Genomic DNA, 15,369 nt, shown 5'->3' with positions numbered 1-15,369 from the left:
CAAAACAGTCCGTTAGGTACCAGGGTGATGCCCGGAACCAGGTGAAGGCAGGGAAAGGAAGACCAGGATGGGAGGGGCTGTGGTGGACCCTGAAGGAAATGATGCTTCAAACCAGGGGTCTTCAAACTACGGCCCGCGGGCCACATGCGGCCCGCAGAGGAGTCTGATCCGGCCCGCCAGGTTTTTTGGGCAGTGAGCGCAGCCGAGGTGTTACAGTAGGAATTAGTAGTTCATATAGTCCGGCCCTCCAGCTCTCTGAGGGACCGTGATCTGGCCCCCACTTTAAAAAGTTTGAGGACCCCTGCTTCAAACAATGAGTAGAAGGTATCCGGATGATGAGGGAGTAGAGGAGGCTGTCCAGGCAGAGAAGGGAGCATGCTGGAAGGCCTGCACCCCAGGCAAGCGGGTGCAGGTGAGAGCCTGCAAGACCACAGCGGCCAGTAGGGCATGGGATTTGCGTGTGTGTAATGGTCACAACACAAGGCTGAGTGGCTCCAGGGCCGGATGGTGACAAACCTTGTTTGCTAGGCCAAGCATTTTGATTGGGAGTTATTCTGCAGGCATTGGGAAGCTTATGCGAGGAGAGATCTTCCAATTTAGGCTTTGGAATGGTCATTCTGGGGACCAGGTGCCAGGTGGTTTACGACATGGTAGACCCGTCATTCCTCAAGGTTGTTGTGAACAGGACTTGAGCTGCAAAAGGAAGTTCCTTTCCTGCCATTTTTTTTTTGGGGGGGGGGCGGGGGGAACACTTGAAACAGTTTTGACCAGCATCGGTAAGAGAATAAAACAGCTAAGAGGAAGTGAGAGTGGAAATATACCCACTGAGCATCCCCTACATGGAAAAACCATGAGAAAACTACGTAGAACATGCCCCCATTTTTACAAGCTAGAAACAAAACCTAAAATTGTCCCTGCATGTGTGTGTGTGTTCGTGTCTATGTACGCATAGGAAAAATAGTCTATATAATAAAAGAGGAATATGCAAATTGTCTGGGACATTGCAATGTCACTACCACTCAGCAGGCAGCATGCACAGCAGGCGTGGGTGGGCGGGGCCTTGCAGCATTAGGGGTGGGGGCGGGGCCGTGCCGGGGTTAGGCAGGCATGCACAGAGGGAGGCCTCTGCCGCAGCCTGGCCCAGAGTCCACAAGTCTCCCTCAGCTTTGGCCTACCTCTTTGGGGCAATCCATCGAGGAGCCCTGGGTGGGTGGATGGGGCCTACCTCTTCCCCCCTACCCCCCCAGTCAATGCACAAATTTTGTGCACCGGGCCGCTAGTATTCATATGGAAAGAAATCTGAAAGAGCTTTCAGACTCTTGTTCTTCAGGTTCCTATTGTGGATAGTTGGGTAAGACAATAACATGATACTTTCTGTTTTCAAATCCATTGCTGATTATCTAGCAGTGTTTCCCAAACTTTTGACATATGTGTCCCCCTTCTATAATTTTCGTCACGCTGAGTACCCCTCGTACTCATGAGAACATAGAATTAGGCGCAGCTAAGCACGGTGCAGTGCATATCCCCACCAAACCCCAGTGCAACTCGTACCCCCACCAAACTCTTCCCTTACCCCTGGGGGTACGCGTACCACACTTTGGGAAACACTGATCTAAGGGCTGGAAAGGAGAAAAGTTTAAAATCACTCCAAGGTCATCATCTCGACCCCCTCACTGAAATTATGCTCCCTTGAAGTAAACCACATGTTTTATTCATCTTTGAGCTTCTCCAGTGCCGGGCACGTAAATGCCCAATAAAAGTTTATTAGGTTTGAGGGTGAGAAAATGGGAATTTGGGAATGCCCTATGGGTTGTGTGGAACTGGCAAGAAATTACTTTTTTGGGGGGAGTTAAATCCAACCAATATTCATTCAGCCTTTGTCGTGCGCCACCCTGAGCTGGCACATCATAGGGCGAGGGGAGGCAGTTGTGTTTAGCAGCCCGAAGGCCGAACCTTAGCAACAAACACAGGAGGCTTAGAGAGACATGGACATGGAGTCAGGAAGCTAAGGGTTTGAAAGAGGACTCTTCCATTTACTGGCCTTCAACCAAAGGCAAATAGCGTAACCTTTTGGGTTTTAAATTCCTTATCTGAACATTGAGGATTATAATAATAGTACTTACCTCAGAGATGTTTGCGAGAAATAAGATATTCATGTCGAGTACTTAGCACAGTGCTAGGGAGAAAGGAAACTCTCGATGTACATGAGATATTGTTTAGACAATGTAGAGATCAAATTCAGTGTATCTGGTTGGTGCTACTCATCAATTACTCTAGAACAGTGGTCGGCAAACTCATCAGTCCACAGAGCCAAATATCACCAGCACAACGATTGAAATTGCTTTGGAGAGCCACATTTTTTAAACTTAAACTTCTTCTAACACCACTTCTTCAAAATAGACTGGCCCAGGCCATGGTATTTTGTGGAAGAGCCACACTCAAGGCGCCAAAGAGCAGCATGTGGCTCGCGAGCCGCAGTTAGCCGACCACAGCTTTAGAATATCTATTTGGTCACTTCGATAGGCAGAATAATGGCCTTCCAAATATGTCCTAATTTCCAGAATTTGTAAATATGTTATCTTCCATGGCATATGGGACTTTGCAGATGTGATAAGTTAAAGATAGATATTTTTTACATTTTATTTTCAATTGCAGTTTACATTCAATATTATTTTATATTAGTTCCAGGTGTATTAGTGGTTAGACACTCATATATTTTACAAAGTGGTCCCTTTGTATTTCCAGAGCCCACCTGGCCCCATACATAGTTTTTACACTATTATTGACTATATTCCCTGTGCTGGACTTTACATCCCCTTGACTATTTTGTAACTACCTATCTGTACTTTTCAATCCCTTCACCATTTTCATCCAACCCCCCAAGCCCCTTCCTCTATGGGAAGCCCACTCTCTGTATCTGTTCCAATTTTGTTTATTCATGTATTCATTTATTTTTTAGATTCCGCATGTGGGTGAAATCATATGGGACATGTCTTTCTCAGACTGACTTATTTCACTTAGCATAGAAACCTCTAGATCCATCCAAGCTGTTGCAAATGGTAAGACTTCACTATTAAAGATCTTGAGATGCAGAGATTATCCTATATTATTAAGCTAGTCCAAATGTAATCACACCTACCCGAGGAAGCCGGGACTGGGAGGGCCAGTGGGACTGCGAGGGCTGGCAGAGGCGGTCGGGCCTGTGAGGGCCGAGCCCTTTGCACAAACTTTGTGCACTGGGTCTCTCGTACTGTAATCTATTTGACTATAGTAATAACTAAGTAAATCATTTGTTGAAATTCAAAAAATTAATTGAAATTTGCATTTTTGCACTTTTAGGAACAGTTCTAACTGTTCTTTTCATGAAATTAAAGACTTGACAACATATTCCCAGCACAGTGATCAAACACAGAGACTTTGGAGTTTGACTTTTTGGAGCTTTTTAGCCTCAGTTCTGCCATGTGCTGTGTGACCTAAGACAAATCCCCCAACTCTTCTAAATCTTGGCTCTTCTTGCCGATAGAATGGGGATATCAATAATACCTATGTCAAAGGAGTGATTTGAAAATTAAATGCAATAAAAATAGCAACTAAGGAACTGTGGTAAGCACTTTATACACATTATCTTAATGAGCCTTCGTAATGGTAAGCTTTATGAAGAGCATACTCATCACAGTCTATAATTGTTTATTATTATTTTTTTGTTTACTATTTTTAAAAATACATGTTTATTGATTTCTGAGAGGAAAGGAGAAGGAGAGAGAAATAGAAACATCAATGATGAGAGATAATCATTCATTGGCTGTCTCCTCTACGCCCCACACTAGGGATTGAGCCTGCAACCCAGAATATGCCCTTAACCAGAATCGAACCCAGGACTCCTCAATCCACAGGCTGCTGCTCTATCGACTGAGCCAAACCAGCTAGGGCTAATTGTTTAATTATTAATTGTTTGATAAACATTGGCAAATTTTTGTTAGTACTTTTTTATGGGAATGAAGATGAAACAGAGTGAAAAAAGACAAACTCAGTCTCATTCTGCCTATTTTGAGATCACATTTGCAATATCCTCTATACTAGGGGTGTCGAACTCAATCAGAGAAGGGGCCAAAATCTAAAATCCAGCCTAAATCGCGGGCCGAATGGTTTACTGAACAGTCATAAACTGACAATGTCATAAACTGACAGCGGAGTGCAGTGATGACAGCGCGGTGCGGGCCACATTGCAAGGCCTGGCGGGCTGGATTTGGCCCGCGGGCCTTGTGTTTGACACATGTGCTACTATTGCAGAGTCTTTGTTGTGAAATAAGAAGAAAAAAGTCCCAATTGCAGCAAAATTCTGTTCAAATTTGGTACTTTTTGGCTTAGCACTGTATTCTTTTTTTTTTTTTTTTATGTGGTAAAATATACTTACCATAAAATTTACTATTTTAACCATTTATAAGTGCAAGTCATTGCTTTCAATTCTGTTGGGTGTATACCCTAAAGTGGAATTGCCAGATCATATGGCATTTCTATGTTTAATTTTTTTAGGAATCACCATACTGGTTCTCACAGCGGCTATACTGGTTTACTTTCGCACCAACTTCTCCACATCCTTACCAACACTTGTGGTTCTGCACAAACAATCTTGTGCTTATATGGAAGAGATTCTGTTGCATAGTTGTTTTCGAAATGGAATTTCTGGGTCAAAGGGCACAATCAATGCACACTCTCACCACGAGTACATGGAAGTGCTTGCTGGCCATGTCCTCACCAGCCTTAGCGAATACGGCCCTTTTTAAACTTGCAGTGCTGGTGGGCAAAGAAAATCTCACGGAACACGTTGTACTTTTCTGATTACTGTGGGAGCGTCTTTCTGCATTTTTTTTTTTTATCGGCTGTCCATGTGGTTTGCTATGATTTAATCAGTTCTCTGTTGTTGGATGTTTAGCCTGGTGATCGGCCCACTGCGTACATGAGATGACCCAACAGGAGAGTGAATGAATATGGGAAGCTGTTTGAAATGCGTCCAGTGACAATAAAACGACTGCAGAGACATCAAAAACTGATAACCCTGAGTCATCAAGTGGTTACACTGTGTTTAGGAAGTAGAATAGCGTTTTACAAAGAGTTCTATCAAAAGCGGTTAAAAATACGAAGTCTTGATGATTTTTAAAAGCTGCCCCTCACTGCACATCAGCCATGCGTCATGCTCGGGTAAGGCTCTTGATACATCATCTCGCGTCACTCCCTCCGGCTGGAGCAGGTATCATCTCATTTAATGCTCTGGAAGGAAGGCTTCTGGAGACTTGCCCGAGGTCACAAAGCACAGGGAGAGAGTGGGTAGCTGAGTGCAATCCAGATCTGCCTGGCACCCTCACCCTCCGAAGGCGGCACTGGAGGGAGGTCCTGGGGGCAGCATGAACCATGCCCACCAGCGTCTGGAGTATCCCGAGGCTTTTGCTGTTCTTGTGCTTGCTTTTCGCTGATCCGGAGTCCATCAGCTTTCAGCCAGAGACTTCACCGCAGCTCTGCACGGCGTGTGCACCGTGATTCACCAGGAAGTGACTCTAGGTGCTGCTCAGACACCGTGTTCGCTGGTCCTGAATCACCCCGGGAGGCGGCTCCCCGGGCGCCCCCTTCCAGTCACCGCATCCAGGAGCGTCTCCCCGGGCACTAGGAAGTCCGTGCCCCCTCACACCGCCCGTCCTCCTGTTTGAACAGAGATGCTGCTGCGGGTTCAGGGGCTCCAGCAGGTGACAGTGTGTAGGTAGGATTTAATAACATTATTTTAAAAAATTATATTTACTTTTACAGTTATCACCTAGCTGTGGCAAGATAATCTATTTTTCATTGGCGCTAATGAAATAAATTTCCCTTTGAAGATAAACTTACTTCTGTAAAAATCGTGAGTCATTTCACAGAAAATTATAAGCATACGCCGTCCCAGGCTGTAAAATACCGTAATGGGACGAAGCCGTGAGTGAAGGGACCACCTGGAGGGCATTTTGGAGACACAGCTTTACTGGATCCGTGAGAGCTACACAGGCGTCACTAGCTCTTCCCTCTTCCCACTCTTCTAACGTGCGGGCACATCCCCGTCCTGTGAGGTGCTTGTCCATACGCCGGTGACACCCCAGAGGGCCCCGGTGAGTCTGTGGTGGGACCTGGAATTTTGCAATTTTTAAAAATGATGTCATCTTTGCCGAAACCAGTTTGGCTCAGTGGATAGAGCATCGGTCTGCGGACTGCAAGGTCCCAGGTTCGATTCCGGTCAGGGGCATGTGCATTGGTTCTGGGCACATTCCCCGGTGGGGGGTGTGCAGGAGGCAGCTGATTGATGTTTCTCTCTCATCGGTGTTTCTATATCCCTCTCCCTTCCTCTCTGTGAAAAAAATCAATAAAATATGTTTTAAAAAATGATGTAATCTTTTTTAAAGATATGTTTTTATTGATTTTAGAGAAAGAGGAAGGGAGAGGGATATAGAAATATTGATTAGCTGCTTCCCGCATGCTCCCTCCTGGGGATCAAGCCCAAATCCCGGGCCTGTGCCCTGACAGGGAATCGAGCTGACTGCCTTTGGGTGCATGGGACGGCACTCAACCAACTGAGTCACCCGGCCAGGGCTGGGGCTTGGCAGTTTGGATAAACAACCCAGGTGGTCCTGAGGCAGCTGGACAGCCATGAGGCACTTATGGGAATTCTGAACTGGGTCTTCCCGGTTTAACCTGGCGTGGCTTTGGAAAACAGGCCGGTACGGGGGCTGCATGATGTGAACCCTTCCCGCCTGGAGCGCCCTCTCCTTTGGGTTTCCGCAGTGGCCGTTCCCATCTGATTTCCAGGCGGCACCTTACGCGCTCTGCACATCTCTGCACAGGTTGAGCCGTTCCATCCTCAGGACAGCTCTAGGAGGCAGGTACCGCTATTGCCCTCCTTCTACAGGGGAGGAAGCCCAGGCACCGAGAGACAAAATCACTCCCTCAAGGGCCAGGAGGTGGCGGAGCTGGGATTTGAACCTGGCCACCTGGCTCAGAGCCAGCGTTCTTACCCGCCGTGGTCGCCTGCCCTCCCTCAGCTCCGGTGATGAGGGCTCATCACGCCCCCCAGTGCTCCGTCTTGTCGTCGTTCTCCTAGGAAGCCAGGCTGTCTGTCACTGGAAAGTCGGTAACATTGGAATTAAACGAATCAATGACTGGGTCTGTCTTTAAAAAAAGCCAACGTTTGTACTTCCAATGGCGAAAACAACAAGTGTTTTAAATTTACCAAGAAAACCAAAAGTGATTTATCTGATTCTGTGCCCAAACGCACAAGGCAGGGGAAAACCTGTGGTCTGTCCCACTCAGCGTTTCTGATTTCCCCCCATTTCATCAAAGAAAAGGAAAGTCCAGAAACTGCAGAAGAGACTTATAAAGGGCCTTCAGGTCCGGTTTTTTTTTTTTTTCAGACTCAAATGCAAAAAGAAGCTCCACAAACCCAGGGTCTGTGCCTTTCGGAAGCCACTGAATTGTGGATGGTTTGAGGCTCAGCCAGGATTGAGGTGGGCGATCTCACTCTCTCACTACAAGCATTTCTTTTTTTCTTTTTTTTCTTTTCCCCACCCAAGTCGCAGATGGGTGCTGGAAGCTGGACCGGCACAGGCCGCGGGCAGCTGCAGACAGCTGCGGAGGGCGCTCTGGGCCCCGCCGGACAGGTGGCCCCGTGTGCGCTGGAGGCAGGTGTGGCTTCGTCCCGCCCGCGGGAAAGGTCTGCACCAGGGTAGGTAGCTGGCTTGGATGTGTCCAGACCACGGGACAGATTTTGTTTTCCTGCCAGCAGATGCCTTTCTGTGCTGCCGAAGAGAGCTCACGAGAGGGAGCACATGGAAAATGCGTGGCCAGGATGTCAGCAACTGCGTCACAGTTGCACTTTGGAAAGGGGCGATCACTTCGAACAATGCACACGCGCCCACGTGGCAAGCCATTAAGACTCCAGCCCGGGTAAACAGCACGGGTCCTTTATCAGATCGTCTCCTTGAACTCCGACACACTGTGGGCTAGAGCCCGTCACGCCAACGAGACAGACCTGGGGTCACTGTGTGCGGTGCTCTGAGGTGCTTTAGAAGCTGGTTTTGATAAATCATCTCCAAAAACAAGAGATGATTTATTCATGTTTCTTGCACCTGTCAAGATGAACTGCCGGGCAGCCGGAGGTAGTGCATGCTTATCAGGGTAGATATAGAAACCAACAGATAGTTTAGTAAAAAACTAAAAAGACTCTCAACTTGTATGTAGTTTGACCTGTGACATCTGAGGCCAAAAAGGGGCCTTTCTCTAAGAGGCAGCGTAGAGAGAGGGAAGAGGGAGGGAGGGCGGGAGTGTCGGCTCTGGGTGCACTGTTAGAACCGCCTGAGGAGTTTTTCAAAACCCCGAGGGCCGGGTCACACCCCACACCAGCTAAATCAGAATCTCTGCTGGATGAGGACCCGGGCATCACATATAAAAAATTCCCCGGTGATCCCCTGGGCCGCTGAGGCCACAGACCACACCTCCATCCTCTTGTGAAGGTCACACAGGCTGATGGCTCACTACGAAGGATGGAAATGAAGCCGGCATGCCATTTGCCGGGCTTGCTTCCTCTCTTCCCCATGTCTGCGGACTGTTTTGTGGGTGCTGGTGTGGATGGGGACCAGGCAGGGGCAGCAGAAGAGGGGGATCCCAGGCGAAGGCGGGGCAAGGGGGGCCTCCGCCCCAGGCAGCTGCCGCTTCTTTGTGCTCCTCTGGACGTTGCTGGAGCACCTGCCGCTCACCTGGGGCCAGGGGTTTGGATTTTTCCAAAGAGATGGGCCACAGAATTTTTTTATGTGAAATATCCCACTTTAGAATTGTTAGCCACAAGTTCAAATTCGTTTAAAATTCCAACAGCCCAGTGAAACTCAAATCTGGCCCCGTGGCTGCCTTTTGGTTCTCTCTCTCCTCCCTCCCTCCTTTCCACTCTCTCTAATAATTAGTGGGGGAAAAAATATCCTTTGATGAGGATTAATAACAAAATAAAATCAAAGCAAAACAAAACAAGAGTCGATCATTCCAGAGGGCTGCTGCCTACCATGCTGTTTCCTCCAAAAGGTGCCCAGGGTTAGGGGGGGCAAGTCTGAGATCCAGAGGACACTCTGCCCTCCAGTGGGGACCCTGGCTGCCTCTGAGGAGCAGGTGCCCTTCCCCAGTTCAGTCAAAGACACCATTTGGGCAAATGCAGAACTTCACAGACAAGACAGCGCGAGGCCCAGCTGGGGTGGATGTGGTGAAGCGTCGACATTTGAGCCAGGAGGTCACGGTTCTATTCCCGGTCAGGGCACATGCCCAGGGGTGCGGGCTCCATCCCCAGTGTGGGGCGAACAGGAGGCAGCCAATTAATGATTCTCTCTCATCACTAATGTTTCTCTCTCTCTCTCTCCCTTTCCCTTCCTCTCTGAAATAAATAAAAATATAATTAAAAAAAAAAAGATAGCGTGAGAAGGAAGTAAGCAAGCTTGGTTGATGGCATCACTTACTGCCATTTGCAGCTCCTCGGCTGTGCGTGTCTGAGTGCTTGGGGAGGGTCACGGTACCAGCCTCTCCATCCTGAGGGTGCTGTATCTGAAAACTCACAGTGCATCGTTGAGTGCTTAATTTGTAAAGCCAGCATAAATCACAGGACTAAATTGTCCATTACTGTGAGCTCAAATTATCTCGCCATCATGAGCGTGATCTGGTTGTTTTGCTCGCACTGGAAAATTAAGAGCCAAAGAGGCAAAAGGCCAAAAGGAGAATTCAAAAAAAAAAAAAAAAAAAAAATCAGGTTTCTGATGTTGGAAAAAATGCACAGCGTTAAAGATATAGGAACATTCTATCTGCACTCATCAACTGACTGTTGTTGTTGTTGTTGTTGTTAATCCTCACCTGAGGATATTTTTTTCCATTGATTTTTAGAGAGAGTGGGAGTGGGGAGAGAAGGGGAGAGAGAGAGAAACATTGATGTGAGAGAGACACATTGACTGATAGCCTCCCAACCAGGGCTGGGGATTGAACCTGCAACCCCGGTACCTACCCTTGACCGGGAGTCATACCTGAGACCCATTGGTGTGCAGACGGACACTCTAACCACTGAACAACACCAACCAGGGCGATCAAAGGTATTCTTTAAAAGCCATTTATGTTTTGGGCATCCGTGAGTTAGAACAGAACAATAATAATCCTCTTGCAGCGATGGGAGATTTGGTGGTATCCTGGGCACCAGTATTCACAGATTTCCCTCCCCCTCGAAGAATTAGCAGAGAAGAGGAAGAACAGAGAAAAGAAGTGGGAAAGCAGTATGCTGAGCCTTCAAGAAGCCAGTGTCAGTGGAGTTTGAGTCCAGGAGTATTGGCCACCCACCTTCCTCCTAACCTCCCGTTTTCCAACCTGAATTCCTGTTCACAATGCAACTCAGCCAGCTCATCGCTCACGGGACAGGATGTGGAATGAGACTTTTCCTGTCCACCCAGAACTTCAGGTGAAGCGTCAAAGGTCAGGGCAGTGGGCGACAGTACTCCTTCCTTCTGTTAAGAGGTGGCCAGACTGGTCCTTTGACCATCAATAACCACCGACCTCCAGCCTATATAAGGCCAGGTCAAGATTTTATCCAGAGGAGGCTTCTCTGACAGGCCTTTGTAAGGGGTGGGAGGTGGGGGGCGGGGAGCAGGCTTCTTCCCTTCCAACCCCAAGCCAAGGGAGGACGGTCCAAAGCAGAGTCTCTCTCGAGACTGGGAACACAGGGGGGATGGGTGTTTCTGGCATCTCACTGCCGGTTGAAGGGGGTCTGGGGGTGCCCACCACAGCGGTGAGGGGAGAGAGCAGCAGGGCTTGTCAGCCTGAAAAGACGCACCCAGGAGGGCAGCCCACCAGGCAAGGGGACCTCATAAAGAAATGTGGGGTACCTCCTGGGCTGTGAATGGAAAAGGGGTGCGCATGAGGTTCCTTAGAATGTGCATTGGGTCCCTGTGGAGGTCTCCAGAGATCTGCCCGTTAAAGGGCCGGGGATGGGGGAAGGGCACCTGACACTCAGAGAGCACTACACCCGTGCTCGGCGGTTCTGAGCTAAGGGGCCCTTTCCCAGTCATGTCTCTGCTCCCGGGCCTCAGCGAGGTGAGCTGGAGGGGAGGCGGGGAGGGACGCCCCCGCCCGGCCTGTCCGGAGCAGCAGAGAAGGCATTAAACTGGACGTGAGCAGAACGTTTTGATTGGACTGGACTGGACTTCTGTTACCTGAATATCAGACTGCCCTTACAATGGAAACAAAACACGGACGGGATCTAATGGGATATTGCCAAGTTCAGCCCAGGCGGTGGCCCAGTGACAGTATTTTACTCCCCCCCCCCCCTCCCCCGCACCTGCCCGCCGAGACGCGTCAGTCAGAGGCAACACGCAGTATCGGGATGGAAAACAACAACACAGTTCTCCGTTAGCGCCAGCTCCCCAAGCTGGAAACTGGGGAGGTTCCTATTGCTCTGAGGTTCAAACCTCCGTAAGCTCTCCCAGCAGCAGCAGATGCAGTGGCCTACAGGGGCCGGGCAGGGAACGGAAACGATGGATGAAGGGGCTGCGTGGGGACGCTGGTGAACGGGAACCTGCGTTCCACCTGAGCGGACAGCGGCCTCTCACTTCCGGCCACTTGTTCCCCAGGACGGCAGTTCATCCCATTTCCCCAGAGAGACCAAAAAGCAACATTAAAAAAATAAAATAAAATTGGTTGCATCTCCTGTTTTTGAATTATGGTCAAGAATATTGGTCAGAGTTCTTTATTGCAAATGACGCAATCTGCTCCAGGCAGTGTGAGCGGAAGGGCCCTCACAGGGTAGTTCTATGGACTTGTGCCCCCCCCCCCCCCCAATCCATGCATGGAAGTCCTAGCCCCCAGGGCATATTCAGAGTCTTTCAGAGAAAGATGAGGTCAAAGGGCGAAGCCCCAGGGCGCTGGGGCCTTGGGAGGACAGGAAGCCAGGGGAGCCTGTCTGCCAGGTGAGGGCAGCGGGAGGTCCTGCGAACTGCTCTGGAGGAGCGCTCTCACCGGAGCCTGACCGTGCTGGCACCCTCAGCTCAGGTTTCCAGCCTCACAACCCTGAGGACACTTCTGTTGCTTACGCTGCCCAGCCCGTGACATTTTGCTATGGCAGCCTGAACAGACTAAGGCAGGTGGTTCCAAAGATTCTCCTGGAGAATCTGGAGGAGAGGAAAGAGGAAAGGAGAGGAGAGGGGAGGGGATGGGGGGGGGGAGGGAAGGGAGGGAAGAGGAAAGGAGAGGAGAGGGGAGGGGATGGGGGGGAGGGAAGGGAGGGAAGAGGAGAGGAGAGGGGAAGAGAAGGGATGGGGGGGAAGGAAAAGGAGGGGAGAGGAGAGGAGAGGAGAAGGGAGGGGAGGGGAGGGGAGGGGAGAGATGGGAGGGGAGGGGAGGGAGGGGAGAGGGAGGGGAGGGGAGGGGAGGGGAGAGGAGGGGAGGAGAACCAGGCTTGGATGTGCAGCCAGGAAGGATGCCCAGACCACAGCATGGACACCAAGCCCACACAGGGCAGGACACCTGGAAGCAGTGTCCTCACTCTCAGAGAGACTCTGCCTCTGTGCTCCTCACTCCAGTAGAAACGTCATGGGATTTGTTTCATGACAGAGCCTCGATCACTTGAAACCGATTGCAAGGAAGTTTCTGGAAAAGTGCTTTGGTTTCTCTTATGGAGACACGAGACTCATAACATGGGGCATTTTCCAAACAGGAAGGATGTTCAAAGGAGGCTGGATGGATACAAAGCCTAACAAACAGCCACTATATTCAATATTTTTACAATCAGTTGCAAAAAACAGGGAGGTGGCACACAGTGCATTTGTGTGTGCTTAGAGTCCAGCTGACGACTTCTGAGCTGGCGGCTACTTCATTGCTCAAGTCTCCACTTTATCTGAAAATAGCTGGGAAGGCCAGATCCAACCACCACCACCACCAGCACCACCACCACCAGCACCAGCACTACCACCACCACCACCACCATTAAAGGCATTCAGAGAGCTTGGAAGCAACCAAGATTAGAAGGGCCAAGATTCTGGAGTGAGAGGAATTATATTGAGACAAGCTGACATTCTGAGTCACCTTTTCCTGCTGGGGGAGAGCGAAACAAGCAGAACTTTTGGCAGTCTCATAGGGTTGAGATAAAATTTGAGAGGCTAATACTCTAGGGAAAAGGTGAGCCCTCTCTAGAGTTAGATAACATCACCTGGAGCCTCTCTTCATTTTTTTTTCCCCCATGCACCAATTGTGCATTCAATGAAAATTATAAGGCGTGCCAAGAGACAGGACTAAATTACCGAAAACAGAAAAATAGTCAATAGAAACAGACCTCGAAGGTGACCAAGGTATTAGACTTAAACAAGGGCTTTAAGTGAACATTGGTTAATATGTTCAAGAAAAACAGAGCAGCCAAAACCGGTTTGGCTCAGAGGATAGAGTGTCGGCCTGCGAAGGGTCCCAGGTTCGATTCCGGTCAAGGGCATGTACATTGGTTGCGGGCACATCCCCGGTGGGGGGCGTGCAGGAGGCAGCTGGTCGATGTATCTCTCTCATCGATGTTTCTAGCTCTCTATTCCTCTCCCTTCCTCTCTGTGAAAAATCAATAAAACAAATATTTTAAAAAAGAAAGAAAAACAAAGCAAATGATGGGACAGAATAGATGAAAGGATAATTTCACCAGAGAACAGGAATCCATAAACTTCACAGTCCAAAAGACTGGGAACCTGCAGCGTCTCCTCAGCAGAGGGATTTTGAAAATGCTGATTCAGCTCCGTGTGAACTATAAAACCCTATGACCTACAGCCTGGAAGAGGCTTGCCAACACTGGCTGTCATTCCACTTCTCAAGTGGTTTCCTTTAAGGGACATACATTGTGTCGTGTGTTCTGAGTCGACTCTACCCCACGAGCCTAGTACCTTGGCACAGAGCTCTGTTGGCACCTGGAGAAAGAGGTGCCTTTTGCTAATTATCCTAAGTATATTCTTTGGCCAATCTGTGTTGGGAGCACTATTTTCAGATGGTCCGGGAGATGAAGCCTCTGAGATGATACCTGAGTTGACACTGAGTGACAAGGAGGCAATAGGAGAGGATTGGGGGGGGGGGGGCTGCGGGGGGGGGGGGGGCGGAGAGTGTGGCCTGGGCAGAGGGGACACAAAGCGCAGAGAACTCGGAGGCAAGAACATGTTCGGCGATTTAATCAGGGTCACCTAACTTTTATGAAAAGGTCCAGATACCTAAATATCGTAGGCGTTGCAAGTCATAACAGTGTCTGTTGCAACGCCTCAAGTCTGCTGTTATAATTAATGCAAAAGCAAACGCAACAAACAAGTGAGTGGTGTCTAATAAAGCTTCATATACAGACACTGAAATGAGAATATCTTATAACTGTCATGTCACAAAGTATTCTCTTGATTTCCCCTCCCTCCCCATTTTGAAGTGTAAAAGCCATTCTGGAGCCATCGTTCGCAGGTAGAAGGCCAGTTAGATAGGCCAGGGACAGATCACGCAGGGCATGGAGGAGTTGGCAACCATCCGATGAAGGCATTACCCCCCCCCCCCCCCCATGGGAAGCCACCCATCAGGGTCACTGCAGGCCAGGGGACCAGTTCTAGGAGGCAGCTTCCCACAGCTCAGGCCAGACATCAGGTTTGTTTTCTTTCCCCCCAGTAACCAGAAAGCACAACCGAGCAGAAAGGCAGGCGCGCACGGCCGGAGAGCCGGAGGAGACGTGCCCGGGTTCACGCGGACGACGCGTCGCTGGCGCGCACCCGGGGCTTTGAAGTTGGGCGCACACCTGCTCCCGGGGAGCGCACCTGCCGGGCGGCGCTCCCGCCTCGTCTCGCGAGAGCGGGGCTGTGTGGTGGCCCCGGCCCGGGTCCCCGTCCCCGTCCCCGTCCGAACCCCCCTCCCCCGCCCCTCGCCCGGCCCCCGCGCTCCCGGTCCCTCCCCGCCGCCTCCGCCATGCACCGCAGCGCGCGCTCCCCGGTAGCAATGTCGCTGCCAGGCGAGCTCCGCGCCCCCCGCCCCCGCCGGCAGCCGCGCGGGCCCGCGCCCCCTCCGCCGCCTCCCCGGCGGGGCCCGCGCTCGCCTCCATCCTCGCTCCCCGCCCGGTGATTGACAGGCAAGATGTCGGTGCGGAGCGAGGCGGGCGCGGGCGCGGCGGCCGTCCTCCCGGAGCCCGGAGCCGGCGGCGGCGGCAGCGCGGGGAGGGCACCGCCGGCCGCGGGCGCCGCCGCAGCCGCGGGAGCCATGCAGGCGGCTCCCTGAGAACGCGCTAACGCACCCGTCCCTGCCACCGGGAGGGGGGCGAACCAGATTTCTGTTTTCTTCTTCTTCTTTTTTTTT

The 15,369-nt window shown here is 50.5% G+C and overlaps 1 protein-coding gene across 1 annotated transcript in view; it reads right to left on the bottom strand.

The window, feature by feature from the left end:
• Positions 1-15,369, bottom strand: part of RFC5 (replication factor C subunit 5) — a 490,240-nt gene that overhangs the window by 27,081 nt on the left and 447,790 nt on the right. The window lies entirely within an intron of this gene.

This window comes from Pipistrellus hanaki (genome assembly GCF_964339955.1).
Source record: "Pipistrellus hanaki genome assembly, chromosome: 19".
Lineage (NCBI taxonomy): Eukaryota > Metazoa > Chordata > Mammalia > Chiroptera > Vespertilionidae > Pipistrellus > Pipistrellus hanaki.
Note: the sequence above shows the minus strand (reverse complement) of the source record. Positions and strands in the feature narration are given on the sequence as shown.